Source organism: Ambystoma mexicanum, chromosome 3p (assembly GCF_040938575.1).
Source record: "Ambystoma mexicanum isolate Mex_15411 chromosome 3p, UKY_AmexF1_1, whole genome shotgun sequence".
NCBI classification, from domain to species: Eukaryota; Metazoa; Chordata; class Amphibia; order Caudata; family Ambystomatidae; genus Ambystoma; species Ambystoma mexicanum.
This window is the reverse complement of record NC_090925.1, coordinates 1,063,782,462-1,063,802,573: the sequence shown is the minus strand read 5'-3', so window position 1 is coordinate 1,063,802,573 and position 20,112 is coordinate 1,063,782,462. Positions and strand designations below refer to the sequence as shown.

At 42.3% G+C, this 20,112-nt stretch overlaps 1 long non-coding RNA gene across 1 annotated transcript in view; it reads left to right on the top strand.

Annotated features, from left to right (window-relative positions):
* The first annotated feature begins 840 nt into the window (after positions 1 to 840).
* Positions 841 to 20,112, top strand: part of LOC138579737 (uncharacterized) — a 60,455-nt gene continuing 41,183 nt past the window's right edge. Inside the window, exon 1 of the long non-coding RNA XR_011304128.1 lies at positions 841 to 1,046. This is a non-coding gene — a long non-coding RNA (uncharacterized lncRNA). The remainder of the gene's footprint in view (positions 1,047 to 20,112) is intronic.

Here is a 20,112-nt window from a genome sequence, read left to right as displayed (position 1 = left end):
TTCGCATAATGTAGTCAAGCGAACATGTTTACGGATCGGTCAATGGCCCGCAAAGCCTTTATCTCGCGACTGCTCCCTTTGCTTCTGCAAGCATGCGGCGAACGCGCAAATACCGCTACTCCTCGAATATGGACCTACCACCTTATTTTGGACCCGTCTCCCGATGGCTCCATTCTGTGATGACCATTGTGAAATTAGGGGTCTGTGTGCATCGTTTTTTACAGGGGTCGCAGCACGCGTGCATTCATATCAAAGCTGGCTAGAAAGCGTGGACCGGGTTTGCGCCCCCCGCCCCCTAAAATCCCCATAAGAGAAACCGAAAATGTTAAGTGCATTTCAGAGGTGGGAAAGGCTAATTATTCCACTCAGTTTTCAAAATCAGCCCCCCTGCCCCCCCCCCGCACGCACAGAAATAAGGGGCAATCATTAATTCATGAATGTTCGCGGACGCACTTCACAGAATATTCGTTCGGAGACATCATTGTTCGAAAACTTGAAACAATTATACTTTCTGTCGTTTTTTTGTTTTTTTTTTGTTTTGTTGTTGAAATACTCTTGAAAGCAGTACGTCGTTGACGGGGAAGTTCGTCATGTTTTATAGCAATCTTCGTCGTTTTTCTGACGCCTTCGTTATTCAGTAGATTCCAAGACATCGCATTGGAACTCGCAGAAGACATTCCGCCGGAATGTTGGGCGGGACCTCACAGAACGAAAGAATGACATTTCCTCTGGAGCGAGCCCGGATCATAATATACAGCGCGCGTGCGTCAGGGCCCAGGGCAGCTAATGAGGCAGAGCTGCGTCCCCTGCTCCCGGGAGTGATGCCGGAGATGCAGCAACTGCTTCCGGAATACACTGTCCCAATTTCTGAGCAGACGCCGACGCTCTCCTGCCACAGCCATCTGCACTGATTGTGCCCCTGCATTGCAGGGACGAGGTCTGCACATCACTGTGGCCCGGGTGTGTGGTTTGTAGCGGTGGCCTGTCTCGAGTCGGTCAGATTTTGGGAGATATCAAGATGCTGAAAGGAAAACATCATTTGTCAGGTGATTTTGTCCGCGAACTTCACGAGTAACTGTCATGCCTCCAGACAAACGTACAGAGACACCCCCACCATTCCCCCCAACTATGCAATGGAACCACAGCACGTATTGTAATCTCGAAACCACCTTGCGGGCCATTTATCGGTGGGTCCCGTGGGTGTGTGTTCAAAGGCACAGCCCGGGCAGGAACGTGAGCACGTCCACATTCCACGAGGCATCTACTCTTTACAGAAACAGAATTTGCCAGCACTATCTATCACCGAATAATGACAAGGTACGAACAGCACACTTTAATCTTCCATTTCCACTAGAGGCCAGGACTCAATAAGACGCACAACAATCAGAGACGTAGTTTGACCTGTTTCGGGGGTATCAGTGGGTGTCGCAGTCATGCTTCCCAGGCATGATATCTATGCGGTTGGGGCCCCGCTAACACCAACATCGGGGCGAGTGAAACACGTGTGTGTGTGTCTGTGGAGTCGGGGCGGGAAGTACCACCCTTTTCACAGGTAGTGAAATAAATATACGTCTACACGCAGGCACACCTCGTCGCTACCCGCTGCTGTTTCACATCAAGAGGTTTTAGGGCAGAATCAAACCCGCACGCACTCAAAAGTTCCGCTTAAGCACGGGTTTAACCAGTAGAGAAAAGGAACAACTCCGAACAATTATCCAAAGCCCGCCCATGGCTCCTAAAATTACTTGGTTACCCTGCGACACACATCACACTTCCAAGCTTTTCAGGCGCTGGAGTCCCAGCAGTGGCTGTAGAAAAACAATTATTGGTAGTGAAAAAAAAACTCCGTCAAATTATTATTTTTAGTACGCCAAATACACGCTTGCCCCAATAACATGAAACAATTATAGACCCATTTACTGGTTTGTAGTGTGGCCTCTGCATACACCGTTTTAAACTCTCGGTTACATTTTCAAAGTGCTTGGATTGAGTTTGACGTTTTTTTTTTGGGCACCGAAAAACGCGAATTGTTGCTGCTTCCGAAGTCATTCATTTCGGCCGATCGTCCGTTTTCACTTTTTTTGTCAATGGTTGTTTGGAGCGGGCAGACCATTCCACACCTTCATCCTCTAAATGTTTTGAAGCGAAAGGGGAGGGTTTCAGAGTTAAAATTTGCATACGCGCAGATTTCATTCTAGCCGGTGTGGTTTTGTGTAGACTGTGTAAATTATCACCGGGAGTACAACTTTACAGGGACACACCACAGCTTGAAAATCCTTTTTTTTGTTGAACAGAGGCTAGTTGTGACATCATAACTGACCTGTAATAAGGAAATGACACCGCAGCCACTCTTTAATCAGTTATTACACTTGCTTCAGTTGTGACATCACAATGCCTACTGCTTGAGCCAGCACATAGCAGATCACCAGCTGCCACTGCAACACTTAATTAAATCCCTGACAAGCTTTTAAAATTGCTTACTAGTAATATAGTTTTCTGTGATACTTTGCCGACAGTAACACATGGACGTGTTTATATGGTAGATTTGTGCACTTCTGGAGTTTAACTGATTTTAAAGAACACGATCAAAACTGTTTTTGGTTAATTTTATGAAACTGCTCAGGCTATTTTTTTTGCAACACATTACAAGCTGCAGGTTAGCCTTTTTAAATCCAAAGGTATTCTACATTAATTATATGGAACAGGAAATGAAATATCTCTTACATTAGATTAAGCAAGAGGCCAGGTAGTAAAGGAGATGACAGTGTGTGCCCATGTATTATAAAGAATAAAATACCCCTACTTTATGTAAAAACGATATTTGCAAGTCACCTCAGAGTTCCATGACCTTATAAATGATAATGATGTGTTATTTATGTAGCGCCTTAATCCAAAGTGCTTTACCAAGCACATATTTACATACAATATCACACAACCGAAATTGGTACTTATTTATCGACCTCAGAAGGATGAAAGGCTGAGTTGGCCTTGCCGGAATTTGAACCTGTGAACTGCAGATCACCCTCAGATTGCAGCAGCAAGCGCTAAACCCACTGAGCTATCTTACTGGCATAAAAGGACCTCAGTCTTTGGTCATCAATCTCCTCAGTGGTTTGCAACAAACTTTTGAGTACGGTAGGGGATACTTTATCCCACATTTCAGCCTTAAAGAACACATGCTCCTTTTGGTATTCGACCCATGCCCGTTCTCAGTAGAGGGGCTCCCACACCCTTGTTTGAAGTTACTTTTTGTGTTCATTCGGTTCTTCCTGCTCCTTATGTTACATTGTATGGTTTCCCCAACACGCATAAAAACTGGACAAGCCACATTACATTACACTTACTGCCCTTTGAAGGGGGAAGAAAATGTGTCCTCCCGGTGGCAAATAGGGTTACAGACAGTAATCATTCTCCAGCAGGATACCCTGTGAATATGTCAGTGGCACACTTAACTGTCCCCCCAGCCATATGCCAACACTAGCCTCTTGCAATCCTGTTAAAATTGGGAGTCGGTTTATAAGGTCCAGGGAGTTCGGGGATGTCTAAGGATTGCCCTCCTTAAACGTCTGGGTGTCCAACCATACACAAGCTTCAATCTTATACCAAAGAAGGCTTTTTCAAGAACAACCAGCTCACCTTTCAGTAGACAGGCAGGTAGAGCACAGACTGGAGTACAGAGTGGATGGACATACTCATCTTTGAGTGAGCAGAGGGCATTACTATGGCAGCAACAGCTGGAACAAGTGATACAAGGGCATATAAAGAAGTTTAAGGGCCTTTTCCACTCAGCAAATCCTCACTGCAAGGGGCCTATAGCTATTAGCAACCCGGTGTGTTGTCCGTGGTGCTAAGAGTCTTGTTTTTTTAAATTGATAAATGGCACAGTAACAGTTCCCAATTTAAAGAAAAAACTGAAGAAGACGATTGCTACCACTGAAAAGTAAACAGCTACTCGTAGTCTCTTTTCTCTTTCCTTGGCAACAGGGCTCGAAACATAAATAAAAAAGCGGGGGTCTCTTACGCGTATTGGAAAGTGACGTTCAGGGCATCAAACTGAAATATGCACATTTTATTCAGGCCTGTCTTTTATGACCAAAAAAGGCAAACATGACAAAAAAGCATTTGCCAAGCGAGCAGATTTTTACACTACTTTGCTGCTTAAGTATAAAATGTCAGCACTTTTAAAATCTGAGAACCTCTAACAGAACATTTCCTGTATATTGAGATCACAATATGGGACGTTTTGCCAATTGCTGTGGTCTTGTGGTTAAGTGTCTCATTTCTGAGGCACAAGGCCATGGTTCGACTCCCAGCCAGAGCGGGGCACCCTGTTGTTAATATTTATTTATTTTATTTCTTAAACTTACAGGGCGGAAGCATCCGGCCACTCAATAAACAGGGCGCACGCCATCCACCCGCATGATCCCTTGACTGGATCCATATTTGGTAGTCACCTGTGGTAAAACGTGGTTGGCCAGGGGGATTGTGAGGAATTTGACCATCCGCATTGTGGGCATTCGATCGCCAGGACTTTGCGAATATTTAATTCAATTAAATGATGGTAGACCAACCTCAGGAAAATGTGTGGGGCTGATTAACACATATTCCTATGCTCACACCACGACAAAAGCATAGACACCTGTACTTCGAATGGGACACCGCCTAGAGGCACTGTCCGCTGCTGACATATTTAGTTGTAAAGTGACTGCTGAGTAGTGCACAATATCATCTCCAGGAAGGGGGAGAACCAATCTTCCCCTTGACATGGCCAGCCTAATTAACTGGCAAAGGCTTTGTGGATCTGCCTTGCTCTTTTGTTATGCCCTTAATATGGTGGCAGCGATTATCATACCACCGGTGGGTATTTCAAACAGGCCCACAAAGGGCCTGGCTGTAGAGGATAACAAAGGAGGCAGCAAACCCAACATTTTTTCATATACAACTGTTGTCTACCTGAAGCCAGCTCCCGCCTCTCACTATCAATGGCAGTGAACTGCCATGTCTGGGTCTGTTGTTCACAGTAGACCACCCCGCTAGGGGGACCCCATTCATAAGGTAAGAGAATATGGTTTGCAGGGGCCAGAGATTCTGGTCTCGCCACAGCTTAAAGGGAGACCTGCTGCTTTAACGTGGACCACATAGTGAGAACCATTAACCAGAGGGACTCTTTGAACACAACAAACAGGAAGATGGGTGGGACTTAGTAGCACAAATGAGTGAGCCCAGACCTCTTTCTGTTGAGAAAAGGGTTCCACCATTTTAGTTCTGGGATACATATTGTTCCTATTTTCACCCCATAAGCTTTCCTGTTGCAAATCACTCTGGTTATGACTCACACATAATAGAGATTGTTGGTAGAGAACCCATGATTGGTTCATTAAGGTAGGCTTAGCTTACATCAATCACCATGGCACACTTGTCTTTAAAGGAGGGCCTTAAACCCTCTTTTGCAGATCACCGGCTGACTTTACAAGAAGTCAGTAAGAAGAACGCAAACTTGGACCCTGGCTGAAGGTACAGTCTGCCTTACATCTTCTACCAGTGAAGGAAGGCCAGGATATCCAAAGAGGGAAGCAAGATCCCTTCCCATAACATATCCCAAGGAACAGAGGCAAATACAGAACTCAGAGGACCCACTAGTTACTCCAGAACTAGTACCCAGCAAGCACACAGTATGCCCTGCAAGGCTCTGCAGCAAGCTTCCTGGAGCCAGCGTGCCAGAAGGTCTCTGAACCTACAACCAAGGGCACAGCAGCTGTCTGCAACACACTTCACAGCTATGGGCCATCACCTTAAATGACGGCACAAGCCCATTGAAGAAGCTGCGAGAAGTGCCTCGACAAGAATATGTCGAGTTCCTCGTTCTGCAACTGACGGCAGCGCTGAATGTTTTCAGGCCGCTGTCGCTTAAAGACACCCAGTCATCTTGACCAGTGATTCCGAACCGCCGATCAGCACTGATATGATTGATTCCTGACCCCGAGCCGCCTTGTAGACCAGCCTGCAGCCGTTCGTCCAGCTTCGCTCGCCGAACTGTCTTTCCACCTGATACTCGCAGCTGACACCCATCTCAAGCAATGTCACAGAAGATTCCAAAGTGCCCTGAGGCCGACTTGACCCTGTTGAGCACCATGAACACCTCCAGCACAAGGTCCATTGTGGTTCTGTCCCCCTGGTACTTCCCACAAGGCCCCTAGAGACATATTAAGATCCATTGCTCCCTTTCTGCGGAAGCCAAGAAACCTTAAACTGTTGTGATTATTAACCATACTGATTACCCTCCTGTCAGTATCCAGAGTGCATCCCTGTTCCTTCTTTGAAATTGAATGTCCTCTGCATTCCTTTACAGGGTGGGTTGTATTTCATAATGTTGTTAGACTGTATGTTGTGATATAAATAAAGTATATATTTTTGATACAACCTTGGCTGTACAGTCCCTTTTTTCATTGGGTAATAATTGTATTTTCGCTGTGTTGCAACTAACCAACGATCCGTGACCTTTCGAAGATAAGCCTTCCGTTCTGCCCATGATACCAAAATTGGACAAGGAGGTTTATAATTAGCTTTTTATTCCAATCCGTTCAGACCCCTTCTGGTGTATTAGAGGTGTGGGGCTGATTAATGATTTAGAAACCGATATTCACCCCTGGATCACTGGTAACCCAGAAGTTGATTCGGCACAGGGATGCAGTGAGGCACAGTGCCTGCGGTTGCAGAGGACAGAGTGTCCTGAGGTGGGTGTGTTGGGGGAAAAAGGAAAGACAGTGCATGAGGCTAGGGATTTTTTTAAGGGTTTGGTGAAGCCTGGTGGTACGGGGGGAGGGTACATGTGGTGAGGCCTCTTTGCTATTATTTGCAGTGTGCCAGCGACATTGTGCATTGGAGATGTGAAAACCATCTGTTTGGGTTCATATGTGGATGGCATAGATATGTTAATGAGGTCCTCTGAATGAAGGTTGACTAAGCTAAAATCTTGCTGTTGGTTCATTGCACTTTACACCAAAAATATTTGTTGTGTACATTTTGGAACTGAGGATACTAAACATCTCACAGAGATCCTGTAATTGTAACCCAACATATCTCATCTTCGACCAGTTTCTATGGTTATGAAGCTAGAACCTATCTTGTATACTCTAGTCAGATGCACTCTGTGCATATTGCTGCTAGTGTGAGCTACAGAATTATATTTGCATCAAATACCCCCTTCCTTATATTATGTGTGTTTTGGCTCTCTCTAATGTGTTATATTCACAAAGGTAGACCTGGAGAGCATAAAGGCCAGGCAGACTGCACCCCCAGACCCAGCACTTCCTATTTAGAGTCAACTTAATTGTTTTATGTTTCTGACACCTATCATTTTGAGCAATAATACTCCAAGGTTTGAAGTCACTATGGCCCACATTTTATTATAGTTGGTATTATATAACTGTTTTATGTAAAGCGCTTCATGTCTGACTTGTCCTGCTTTTAAGTGCTGCACAAATAAGTTTTATTACTACCAAATGTAATAGTACTTAATTTATCAACCTACAGAAGTGTGAAGAATTTCCAGCAGGATACCGACAAAACTGTAATGAGGGCCTTAGTTTTGAAATAGTTTCCCTTTAAGTGTGACATCTGAGACTTATTCAACCTCATTCATGACTGTTTAAAATTAATATTCAGGTTTTTCTTTTTCTTTCTTGGTATGTGTGAATCTTATTTTATACTGCCATGACTGAAGCTGAAGTAGACGGGTTGAGTAGTGTAACAGATTTTATGACACGGCACACTCCAGCTAGGGACTTTTTCCACTGACACTGAAGGTGGCGCATAATAAAACACGCATTTTTGTTTTTATTTGAACCCTGGATTCTTTCTTGAGACGGCACCCAACCCATCTCACACCCAGCTAAACAAATACTCTGCGTCGCAATGGATCATGAACCAGGCCGGTGTGTAACAATGAAATATTATTTTATTTTTAGAATTCAAATGAAAAATCAGAGAAAAACAACATTTAGGGCAGGAGCCACCATGGTGTGGCAATACAAATGCAAAACCTTATACCACAGTTTATTCAACTTCTAACACAATATACATACACCTTTAAGAGAAATGGAAACAATATCACTTTTCTTCACAACCACAGATGGCACATAGGTTATGCACTCCCCCTGCAACACTTCTCCCAAACATCTGCGGACTAAATTCTGTGTGGATGGAAAGCAGTGTCAAGGAGTCAGAAAGTAGAAGGGAAAAATCAGATTTAAACTACAGCCCACCACCCCAATATAGGAGACCACAGAAGAAAATGAAAACCTTCAAAATGAGCAAAATAGCATATTCGGATTTCACTTGTTACTTGTATCTCAGTTTACAATTGCGGTAGGATAGCTATGACAGAAATGTGTGTGGCTGCACTACAGAGACAATTAAGTTTTCAGGCTACTGAGCAGGGCACTAAAGCAACGTGAACATAGGTGAGAAATTGATTTTGGGAAGGAAAACAATGCAGCAGAAATCACACGTGGCAGAATTTCAATTCCTTATTTTACACAGGCTTTAAACAGGCAAACAGCTAAGAAAATGGGCTTCGCAGTCAAAATCGGAAATTGTTTTTTGGGATGAGAAACAAAGATGCAGAACAGATAGGATACTGAGGGGAAGGGATGACTCTCTATAGGATGATAGTATGTTTTTTTTAATGGGAAATGTAAGTCTGATTTTTAAAGAAAAGCAACATACACGGGCAAAATCGGTTTTGTAAGCACAGTGATTAGTTCTACTGAGACTATATTTTAAGGACTATAATTGTTAAAGAAAGGCACTTGTCATAAAGTGGTTGGGTTCAAATTGCAACCAGCCCATTGTAAATCTCTTTATAGGGGTATTCATGTATTTATTGCAAATGATACTAGGGACTTACACATATAACTGAAATTATTATAAAAAGGAATATGCTAACAGATATGGACTAACACAGATTCTTCTAAGGAAAGAGTAAACAGAGAATACTGGCAATTTGGGAAATGACTAGGGTTTTTATGGGATTATTATAGGATTTGAATAGGATGCAAGGGTAAAAGAGCGGGATATGCAGTTTTGGGCACTGGGTAGAAGGATACTTACAAGGCAAGCTTGAGTTTGGTAATTTGGACAGCCAGCAGGTTCTCTGGACAGCGGGGTCAAGGATCCGGTCACTGGGCAGAGGGGTCAAGAGATCTGGTTACTGGGTCAGCGGGGCTCTCCGGAGCGGGAACACCTGGGCAAGAGCTGGTCACTGTGGACAGCGGGATGGGTCAGCTGGGCAAAAGGTCAGGTCAGTGCATTCACCTAAAGGGGATCAGCAGCCACTTCTATTTTCTCACTGGATTATTGGGTATGCCTAGATCTAGATGGGTAGCTCTGCCTGAATCTAGATGGTCGTGCTTGGATGAACTCAGATGCCTCTGGATCTGCTTTTGGGGTCTTGGAATCTTGAATGTTGAATGTTGAATATCCCTTGTGTCTCCCCGTCTCCCCCTTAAATAGCCATGGTGACATCATAGAATTTTACAATCTGGGGGGGAAGCACCCACGAATTAGTCCTATCTTAGGATAGGCCAGCCAATCGGTCCTCCCACCTCCCTCCAGGCTGATTGGTTACAGGGGAAGTGACATCAATTCATGTGTGTGCATTTTATGACTTACTTTGTCTCACCACAGCTACCTTTTACCAAAAATAAGTTATGGAACAAAACTTAATATTTACACTAGTTAGCATCATAAAAAGCAGATATGCAGATCCCATATTTCACAAGTAATCGACCTGTCCGAAAGCCAATTCTGTGTGATGTTACATCGCCCTTCGGCACAATTTTGTCATTTTCAGGAGAAACATAATATCTAAAATGCTGCAAATGGCTAAACAGATGCATACTATTATTTGGCATATTTTCCCCAAGTGTAATGTCTGTGCCATTTATGCTTCACCCAGAAATGCATTTTTCCTGCCATTCCAGTTCCCCAGGTGCCAGCAAGATGGCCTGGGTCTCATTTTGCTTGCTTAAAAATGACATCAGATACTGGCATAATATCGAATTGTTGCTTATTTAGGGTGCTGAAACAAGTGTCATAATGTACAACATGTCTTTAAAGTCCATGGGGTGAATTATTCACAGATGTAGGTCGTTCTCAACCTCCCACAGCCAGCTGTCTTCTGCCAGGCTTGGCTTGCACAAAGGACCTTCTGGGAGAGGGTGCTTGAAGGAAATCACACCTTTAAGTTAAACACAGGGCTTCACTCCCTACCTCTGTATTTGATGGCAGTTATGCCGGCCAGCCTGGTGAAATCAGTAATTATCACACCCTCAGTCCAAGAAGAGCAGAGCACATGTCCTTGCAGCCTCAATTCACTGGTAGGTGTGAAAAAAATGGGAGGCAAGCTTTCCTGCCAAACTGGTTTGACTGAAATTCCGTAGGCCTCAGCCAGGCTGATTGAAGTCTTTGTGGTGGGAAAAGCATAATCTACTTAGGTTTGCAGCCCCTCCACCCCTAAGTATAATATTTCTTGTGCGATCAACAGTGAAAGATTTGACATTTAACTTTAAATGACATTTTTCCTGATTTTCAGAAGTGTAAATTCACACGTGTGTTTATTTCAGTTCCATTTGAGTTTCCCAATGCAGTTTCTGTAGCACCAGTTTCTTATTAATTATCCTTCTGGAGTGCTTTTACAGATATGGTCAGTTTCTGGACACAGGGAGATATACTGCCAATCATTCTTTGCCATTAAAGTGATTTCCCAGTACATCAGCTGTCTGGAAATGTATTGCCTCCCTTCTTGGTACTCAGAAGAAGTAAAGCATGCCTGGGTGGGTTTTCATGAAGCGCACAACTTTGTGATGTTTTAAAATGAAATCAAGAGCAAATTGCAAATCCATCTTGGATGTCATGTGTGCAGCTTAAGTATTCAGAAAACAGAACAGCAAATGTAGTGCTGTTCTGCATGTAGGTTATTTTCAGATGGTTTATATGGAGGTAAAATAATGCAAAGCACTTATTTTGTTGGCATTGCATTTCTTGTATTCAGTGCTCGCCACACATATGCATCATGGAAAGGAAAGCGCAGACATTTTCCCGCAATATTTCCATGCAGTTTTGAGGTAAAGGGATTTTTGTTGTGGGCCTTAAATGTACCCCACAGTAGTCATTGGCAGTGAACAGACTAGTTCACACTATAGCAGAGACTTTGTTAATGCTATCAGCAACTGAAAATGCCCTCACCATAAAGATAACTCCTGGACACACCACTGTTTTGCCATTCAACCAAATGAGAAACCAGAGTCAAGCTCATTTTATAGCTAGCCTGCACCCTAACATGTAGCTGGTGGTGGCTGATTAGAGGTATTAATGGCAGAGGGAGTGGACGCTAACCCGATGCCTGAAGAAGTAACATTGCATAAAATGTTGGTGGGGACATGACATCTAAATGAAAGGGGCCCCTGCCAAATGAGTGAGACAAAATGGTGTGTCACAAAAGTTGGGGCGGTCAAGCACCCTTATCCCCCTCCTAAAAGTATGCCCATGCTGATGCCACAAGAAAGTTTAGACCTACCTCTTAATATATCTGAGCTAAAGTGTCAGAAACATGCAGATGTAGGTCTTAGCATTTGCAATCTGCTGGCAGGGCCATTGCAATGGGGCCGCTGTGAGGTCCCCTGCCAGAGTGATGTCTGGGGCAATTCAGTCCCTCTGCCCCCCCCTTGTGGAAGGGCTGCACGAGGTGGGTAACAGGATGGGGGAGTGGGGAGGTGGAACAGGAAGGAACTCGTCGGACCAGTGAGGGGGACTGATGGGGATGAAAGGCACCAGATGAAAAGTTGAGCCCTTCAGAGGGCACAGATTTAAGGCCAATAACGAGGTAGGGCCTCATCCTGTATTCTCCGATTAGCTGACAGCCACGGGAGGACTGGCAACTTTAGGCCGCCTGGAGGAAAAAGTATAGTTAAGTGGCCCATGGCGCACTGGCTCCAGACTTCAATAAAGAGGCCGCAACCCACCATTCAAAATGAAGAAGATGATGTGCCAAGGGTTCACACAATTTCGGTCTTGCGATGAAGCTGGGATTCTAACACAAGACACAGAAAAACGTATTGTACACCTCTTTCTACATTGTGTTAAAACAAAAATAATATTGCCTGAGCAGGTAAACTCAATACCAAACCCTTTCCACATCCACACTTGATCAAATGTGCATTGTGCATTCAATAGGCATTACTTTCCTTATTAAATGTGAGTACATGATTTTATTTTGTTGTCTTTTGGAGGCCCAGGCCCCAAGGAAGCACCCCCATATATAAAAATATAAAAAGATTTAGGAAAGGGGGTCAGTTTTACATCAGAGGTATTAAACCACTTATCGAAACTCATAATTCAGATTGATGTGTGTGGTTTGGAATCCAAAGGTTGGACGCTTGTCTTCACTCTATTAAGTATGTCGTTTCTTCAGGATTCTGGGTAAACACAGTGCCATTCAGGATAGAATTGTTTGGGTCCATAGTCAGCACAAAACAAACCCCTATTGAATAAGGATATCAATTAGAGCAGACTTCTATTGGTCGCAATGGGCTACCGTCTTGGTACATAATTCCAACGAATACACATTTACACATTCACATAATTCCGTTTGCCATCATAGCTTCTGCTGGATCACCACCAAAGAATATCAAAACTGGTATGACACCATGTAATACAGGTGCCCACTACCATCAGCGGCATCCGATCTTATTTAATAGTGAATCCATGTATCCACAAAACAAATATTCCAAGTCATATATGTTAATACAGATGATGCAATTGTCTTCAAACAACTTCCAGGCCTGGAAAAATGCAGGAAATACAAAATACATGTCTGATATGTTTTACTGAAAATAGATTTAATTTCATAAGGATCCTCACATGAATTCTTGTAAATTATTGCATCTAACAGAACTCTTGTAATGGACATTCCAGACCCTATAGGGTCTTGTTTCCCTTTGCACAACCCCTTAACCTTAATCTTGAACTCCTCCTCTTGCCATACACTCAGCTTAGAATTCTCATATCCTTCAGACCCCCATTTCCTTGCTGCTCTCTGATTTATTTTGTCCATCATACCAACAACACTTGCCACTCCCCTTTTGTTGCCTTCACACAAGTACCAGCTTTGATAAAGACCCCTGCCATGCTCTGCAGACTGCTGAGAAAGAGACTCGGGGGGCCAGGTTCCACCCCAATTGACTGAATGCTAGGTCGGGGTGGAATATGGAGTATCCTGAGGCAATTGTTTTGGATTTGCATCACATGCTAGGGTCAGTGACTAGGATACCACCACATCCCCTGCCCAATGAGTGCCAATCTTTAGTGGGCCCCTTCCCGTAAAACAATACTACGGAACCACTCATTCCTGGTACTAAACAAAATGGGCAGGCGCCTAATCAGACCCCCACACGCTCAGATTACTGCAAGTGCAATTCTGTGCATTCCCTGAGAAACACAGCCACATCTGTGGGGTTTGCAGACACTTCGAGATTCATGGACTCACAGAAAAAGTCCACAAATGTGTGAACTTTCACATAAAGCAAGAACCACACAATGAGCCCAGGAATAGTGTGGGGTCTTTTTTTTTATTTTTTTTTATTTTTTATTTGATTGGCTGATTAAATCAACCTTTCAAAGAGAATAACTTTTAGATTACAAAACATTTCTTAACATATAACAAATACAATGTATAGCAAATACATTTACTGGTTTACAAATATTTACATCGAAAAAGAAAAGAAAGAAAAAATAATCATAATAATAAATAAATAAGAAAGAAAAAAAAGAAAATTCTTCAAATTTATCAATCCTCTTAATGTCACAGCCTTCAGCCACTGATTGCGTGACCAGTTAACAAACATAAATTGCATAGAATCATCATAGTCATAAAAGAATTTAAGAACAAGAAATCAACCAAAATAAAAAATAAAAATCCACATTTAACAACAGGCCACTCATGCTACATGGTTGTATGGCAGAATTGTTTTTATAAACTGTGTAAGTGCAATGTGGATTGCAGTTCGATTACTCGTGATTAAAATGGTCCAGATTTCAGATTCAAAACGATCACAAGTCAATTGCAATAAATTACTAAAATAGCGTTCACGCAATCCATTTAAAGCAGGACAATTTACTACTAAATGTATCAGGGTTTCTATTTGTTTTTTATTTTGGCAAAATCGACAAAATCTGTGTTCTTTAGAGATTATACCTCGTCTGGCAAGGATTTGATTTGTTAAGTGCAAATTTAGACGTGTTCTTAACATTTCAACGCGGACGAAATTTGATGGACACTTCAAGAGGTAACAAGCCATTTGCTTATACTTTTTTGGTGGAAAAAGATTCAAGTCATAGTCCGCATAGTTAGAGCATAATTGATAAGTTGTAATCCAATCATGCCAATACATTTTTTTCTTTGCTCTATCAGGATTACTTAACAACAGCTCAATTGAAACGTCAGCTTCCACCAACCATCCCAAAATGCCCTTTACCCACTCCTTGGGGAAGGCATCATGCGATGAGCGCATATAAATTGCTAACGTTCTCAAAATATTTGGCTTTTCAAAACCAAGTAGACATTTCCGATAAAAATTACACATTTTCCACACCACTACTGCAGACAATGAAATTAGTCCCAACTCGTACTTTAGAAGGCACATCGGAGTGCACTTAGGTAAGGAAAAGATTGCCTTCCAGAATTTACCCTCCAGTAAATCCCAAACGTCCCTTCGCCGTGGCTGGAATGTTTCAGCTCCATAGGAAACAATCGGGACAACTTTCTGATTATAAAATGTAACTATATGAGTTGTAGTGAATTTGCCAAATCTGTACAAAATTATTCTTGCCTGTGATGTTAACATCAAGATTTTTGCTCTTAATGTGTCAAAATAAATTTGATTTTTCACAGTACCGGAAAAGGGTAGGCCCAGATATTTATAACTGTGGACAAGTTTTAAGGGCGAGTTCTTCAAAACCCATTGATAATTGCCCATCTTTTTGTCTTTTCTCTTTTGGCAGATCACTATTTGTGTTTTGCTGACATTAATTGTGAGATTATTCTTGTCAACATACGTCTCCAGTTTAATTAACAAGTTCTGAAGACCTCGCGGTGTTTGCGATATTAAAACCAGGTCGTCGGCATAAAGCAGCCATATGATTTTCTGCGTGCCTAGTTTAGGAGTGTCTGAGACTGCTTCTTCAAAGGCACTACCGATGTCTAGCAAGAAAAGATTAAATAAAGTAGATGCTAAGATGCACCCTTGCTTAAGGCCCCTTAAAGTGTCAATATTTGCCGAAAGAATACCTTCAATGGACAACCTAACTTGCATGGATGTATTTGAATGTAACATCTTAATTATTGTTAACACTGATGACGGGCAGCCATAGTTTTGCAACTTTTGGAATAATAGTGCTCTGTCTACCGAGTCAAAAGCTGACCGAAAGTCCACAAAAGTCATATATAATGGTTGATTTAAGTGGGCATATTTAGATTTAATCATGTTCAGCATTATCAAGTTTACAGAGGTCCCTAGGCCCGTCACAAACCCAGTTTGAAAAGGATCTCTTTTAAAGGAGACCGCTGACCATCTGGTTAATTCTTGCAAAATAATGCGGCTGTATAATTTACCAGGCGCATCTAATAATGCAATCGGTCTATAATTCTCAGGTAGAGAGCGGTCACCTTTTTTATGGATCGGTACAATAAGAGAATGTTTCCATGACAGAGGGATTTCCTGGGTGACATTAATGTTAACAAATATCTGATATAAGATCGATGTCCACAAGACTGGATGTTGCTTGAAAGTTTTGTTCGACAGGCCATCAGGTCCAGGAGCTCTAGATAGGCTAATTTTGTTGATGAAATAGAATATGTCGGCTTTGGAAATGTTAATATGAAACGATTGTTGAGGCAATGTGTTGTCTAATTTCACGGAGTTAGGCGGAAGCGCATACATTTTGGAAAAATAGCTAAGCCAGATTGCTTCCGGCACACCCTGAGTTTGTGACAATATTTGGATCGGAGATAAGGTATTAGTTATTACTTTCCAAATTTGCGTCACATTGCTGTTACGAGTCAGCATTAGCATTTGCTCACCATCACGCTGAAACAGTTTACTACGATGCTGTCGCCGCCAGTTTCTATATGTGATCTTAACTTTATTGAGTGCTTCAAACCTCCTACACAAAGGCAATTTTAGTGCCTCCCTTTTTCGAAGTCGATATTCAGTTTTTTTGTTTCTGGTTTCCAGATCGAACATATGTATGTGCTTAGACACCCTGGGCTTGCACATTTTAGTGTTGGAGAAGTGTTGCATAAGGTCATAGTAAGGAACAGAATTGACTTGGGAGCTGTTTCGTGAGTGACAAAAGGCTGTGCGCAAAGAATCATCAAATTTCCCAAGGCTGGTTTCATTCCAATTTAGGCGGTTTAAAGAATTGGATACCGTCATATGCCACCGGTCAGTTATAGAAGGAATCTTTAAAAGAGAAACATCAACTGCCCATTCAATAGAGAAAATGCAATGGTCACTATCCAAGTTATGCTCAATTTTGAAGGATTTGATTTTAGAGAACAGCCTATCGTCAACATAGATATAATCAATTGAGGCTTTTTTCCACCCCTGCTGCCATGTATAGGCCATTCCACCAGTATCAAATTTGCTTCCATTCAGCATACAAAACCCTCTGGAGAGCATTAAGTTCTCCCACAACCTTTGCCTGATGTTTTCTTGCAATATATTGCCCTGTAAACAGTGTAAATTTAGATCTCCAGCAACAATAGTATGCTTGATATTAGGTGCTAATATGATGAAGTCTAACATAGTGGATATATCAAGTAAAACATTTTGCATCTCAATGCCTTTGGGGTTCCAGTACAAGTTAACAATCGCATACAAGGTCTTTGCTAACGATATAATTGTCAGTTGTGAAAAGGAATTTGGAGCAAATGAGAAAATAATTCTTATTTGTGAGGATAGTTTAGCGGCAGTCAAAAGGCCAGACATAGGCCGACCCATCACACCTTTAATTGCTGGTAGAAAGTGTAAACCATGGTTATCCCATAAAGGGGCAGATAAAAGCCAGGTTTCTTGCAAAAGGATCAAATCGTACTTTGAGAGAGGGTCTTGTGTATTGTTAATTAAATGACGATAGCCGCGAGTATTCCAAGACACTAGAGTTATGGTCCGAGCTTTATTGACCTTGCATGGAAGTTAGCTTCTGGAATCACAATTACAACAGCATTGGTTCGAGGTGACTACAGCGGTGTTATTCTCAATAAATCTTTGTGCCTTGTTAAGTTCATTAGACGCCGACTTTATCCAGGATTCTACACAAAGAGGGCCATTGGTTGGAGTCAAAGGACCTAATAGTAATATGAATCCAAGATCTAGTAATTGGGTTTTGGCGTCCCATATCAGATTCCTAATAACACGGGACATCAGCCAGATACAAGCTGTACTCACTACATTATCATTGAAAAACTCCACCTGAGCAATGTCAGCCGATCCAATATCTTGTAGCATAGGAATATCAGAAAACACCTGTAGGATGCTGTGTCTATTAAGTACATACTGAGGAAATGGAGCAGGTCGACAGCCCAACACTAGAGCAATATTGGATTCTTTATCTGTTTTTGTTTTCAGTATGGATTTTATCAGAGGTTTATTAGGGACTAAAATTGAGTTAGTAGGACCAGGTTGTTTTGTTTTAGATCGTAAGGAATTTATTAGCAAAGCAATTTCTGCTTCCTGACTTGGAAGCGGTGAATCCGCTGATGATGTCGTTTTATCATCAGCACATTTAAACGTAACAATACGTTCAGATACCTGAGGAGTAGAAGTTGTTGATACTGCATATTCAAGTATGGGAGCTTTGAGAGTCGATAAAGTTGTGAAAGCACTCATATAGGCATCAACTTCGTTTCTAATTTCTAATCGTCTTCTTGCTAGCATCTGTTGCTCACAGCCAGCAGAAGAAGACAGTGAAGGTGTAGGAGGTTGATTCAAGGTGCAACTATTACTGATTTCCCTGATAGCGCCCTGAGGTTTCACACATTCTATATTTATTGTATTAGAGGAAGACTCGGATTTAGACCCAACTGGCTGTTCAGATTGTAATGGTTGGATTTCAGAATGAGCTTGCTGCTTTTCAGCGAGTTCGTAATTTTAAACAGCCTGCACTAGATGATCTAATGGCGCATAGGGTTCAGCTGCAACAAGATTTTTATCAGCACAATCGAGCTTGAGTTTACGCAGCTGATTCAGATGCGCATATTTTTTGGTAATAACACATGAAGTTTTCTGGGCCGATTCTTTTGGTAAAGTAAGCATATTAAAAAATGATTTAGAGCTTGCTGAGGTAGGTATTTCTGTATTTTTAATGTTCTTAGCTTTTTTAGATAGAGCAGACTGCATAATTTTCGTTTTTTTGGTTGGTTCCTTATTGGTCAGACAAGTCTTAGAGCCCGAGATGGAGGATTTTTTGAAAAATATTTTGAATGGAGCTTGAGGGGGTTCAGTTGGCGTCACGTCTTCAACATCCTCTATAACTTCTGTAGTTGCCTCTCTAATGATTTGACCAATATAAGGAAGTGAGCACAGGATTCCAGAATTGTCCACAGTGATTGGGGACAAAGGATCAACTCCTTGTTGATCCAAGCTCACATTTGCCACTGAATTATGTGACATTATTAGCGGTACAGGGTTAGGAACAGAGGTTAAATCAACCACAAGGTTAGGAGCTGAAGTTAGATCCACCGCCGGCGGAAACATGATGGGCGATAAACACTGATCAACTGTCAACCCTGGGTTCCAAGGATTTGCCTTTAAATTCAAGCCTTGACTAGCCCAGATTATTTCCTGTTTGGCTTGCCAAGCCAGCACTGATAGTAATTGCGTGCTTTGTACATCCAATTTGGAGTTCAATGTGTTAAATAGAGTCGTCAAGGTTTGCATTGTTAGGTTCATAGCACCCAGTGTTAGTTCCAACACTTTAGAGATGTTTGAGCAAGGAGGAATTTGATTCACTGGGGAAAATTTCCGTGGAGTGGGATGAATAAAAGAAGAGGTTAAATTTGATCTAGTGCAACCCCCAGCCGAGAATAGTTTAGGTGAAAAGGACAGACCTCCCAATGTTTGATTTAACAAAAAGTCAGAATCAGGGGGAGACAGATCGATAAGCGCCATTTCCTCTGAACATTTCGTGACCTCAAAGCTATGTTTCGAGGGTGGGTAGTAAGCCACAGAATCATTTCTTAAAACTGTGCTGTCAGAGAGTGAGACATGCACAGTAGAGCCACACACTTCTTGTGTTTGATTGGAGATTTTGGGGCCCTCTTGCTTAACAATTTGAGAGGACTGTGAGATGGATTTAGAATTTACACAGTCCGGGTAAAAAAATGTAATATCTTTCAGGTTTGAAACATTTTTTTGTCTAGATGTGGTAGTGTCACGAGAGGTTACTCATTTTTTAATTTTGGATACAAGGGGAACCACAGGCCCGGCCCCTGTAGCTCGCGGAGTCGAGACACACGGGACGGCCTGAACATGTAATTCGCTCGCATGCAATGGTACAGAAACCATTAGGGGCAATGCTTTTTTCACGCCCGAGTCATTCACACACGTGGTAATAACACCTGTGGTTATATTCGTATTCGGGTTCACACCACTTGATTTGGCGAACAGTTTAGGCAAGGGCGGCATCCCAGTGCGCAAGTTATAAATGTTACGTTTCATGCCAATGCTGCAATGCAAAGTGAGCAGAGTTGTTATAAACCACCAGAATTACAAGGTTTTTGTAGTCTTGCGAAATATATAGTGCTAGGTGCAGCCTCCTAACAATATTGTCACAATAAAATCACTCACTTCTCAGAGAAGCCCCTCGCTTTGCTCGCGCCGCTGCGGCGAAGTGGCAAAGCGGGACTTCACGGGGCTTCACCGGTGTGCGCGCACGAGTTCTATTTTATAGGCACGCCCACACTAGTCTGACAAAGTGCCTATAAGTAAATAGAAACCACAGTTAACACATGTATAATATAATATATGTATATATATATATCCCCAAGTCCAT